A 1,545-nucleotide genomic window follows, 5' to 3' on the forward strand; every position below is an offset into this window, starting at 1 on the left:
CCATCCATCAATCCATCCATCCATCCATTCAGAGTGACTTTGGGGTTCAGAAGTTACCAAGGCAGAGAAGGTCTCTGCCCTCTTGGAGCTTACATGCCTGGCACTCAGCACACACCGGGTCTCTATCAGCCCTGTAAAAGGATTGTCCCATCTCATTCCCACAGATGCCCCCCGAAACCCCTACTACTGTTACCTTCCATCTCGCAGATGAAAATAACCGAGGCTCAGGAGATGGCGTCACTTACCCAAGGACACACAGCTAGGGAACATCTGGATGTAGGACATTCGGTCTGACTCAAGCACGTGCCCTCTCAGCCACGCATTCAGTATCACCAACATGTGAAGCATCTATTCCGTACCTAACATTATTATCTCAAACAACCAGAGATGGAGGGGCCATCGTTCCCGGTTTGTGGGTTTGTGGATAAAAAACCTGAGTTTCTAAGGTGGAACTTGGGCTCCCCGCCTGCCCCTAGCGTCTGGGTCAGCATCCAGACCTCCCGTGTGGAGAGGAGCCTCGGAAAGGTGGGTGTAGCGAAGTAGCTCTGCACGTACCAGCTTGGAGTCTGTGGTTTAGGTAATTGCAGAGTTCTGATTAACGATAATTTGTCTGCACTGTCCGAGTTATCAGATAACTTGAGGTAGAATTAACCTAGTACGGAAAATAAATGGGCGAAGATACCCCATGCATCATAGCAGCTTAGTACGGGGACGTACTACATAGAGAGAAATTTAAGAAATACGTAGACAATTTAACTTTACTCAGACATAGTAAACCATATTTTTTTTACAGAGGGCATCAACATTATGAAGAGGTCAACCCTCCTTAAAGTCACCTATAGACTCATCTAAGATGAAAGTTTCCTACCAAAGGCTATATTGCAAGCTATGGACATTCACGGAAACCAGTGAAGCCTGACAAATAATAATGACCAACATTTCCTGTGAGATTTCTATGTTCCAGGTACCTCAGCTAGGTCCCAGCATTAACCCCATTTTACAGATGATGAAGCTGGGTTCTAAGTACTTGGTCAAGACCCCACAGGTAGTACAGGTGGAGCCAGGACTGGACCCCAGGCAGTCTTCTGTCACAGACCCCTTAAGCATTATACAGTACTGACCTCCTCTTTTGTCCCCAAAGCAGAGTATGGCCTGTCTTTGGCCATAGCACCCTGAACAAGCCCGATCCCATCGATCTCGGAAGCTAAGCAGGATCGGGCCTGGTTAGTACCTGGATGGGAGACCACCTAGGAAGACCAGGTGCTGTAGGCGTAAAAAAAAAAAAAGAAAAGAAAAGAAAAGAAACTAGAATGTGGTCTGTCTTTTTTGAAAAGAGAATCTTGGTCATCTTAAGGAAGTGACATTAGAGATAAAAATGGCATATCTTTGAATATCACTCCTCAAAAAAGGCTAATAAGTCAAAATAGTCTGATTTTATGATGCGATGTGTTTATATACCGTTTTGTATACCCCTCTGTTAAAGCATGCATGGTGTTGTATTGTTGGTATCTAGGAGTCTATTTGCCTTATCAGACTAAATGTTCC

The 1,545-nt window shown here is 45.0% G+C and overlaps 1 pseudogene; it reads left to right on the forward strand.

Moving 5' to 3' along the window:
* Positions 1-1,154: 1,154 nt before the first annotated feature.
* Positions 1,155-1,272, forward strand: LOC111734955 (annotated as a pseudogene).
* The last annotated feature ends 273 nt before the right edge of the window (positions 1,273-1,545 follow it).

The sequence above is a fragment of the Pteropus vampyrus genome, unplaced genomic scaffold (assembly GCF_000151845.1).
Source record: "Pteropus vampyrus isolate Shadow unplaced genomic scaffold, Pvam_2.0 Scaffold10362, whole genome shotgun sequence".
In the NCBI taxonomy this organism is placed as follows: domain Eukaryota; kingdom Metazoa; phylum Chordata; class Mammalia; order Chiroptera; family Pteropodidae; genus Pteropus; species Pteropus vampyrus.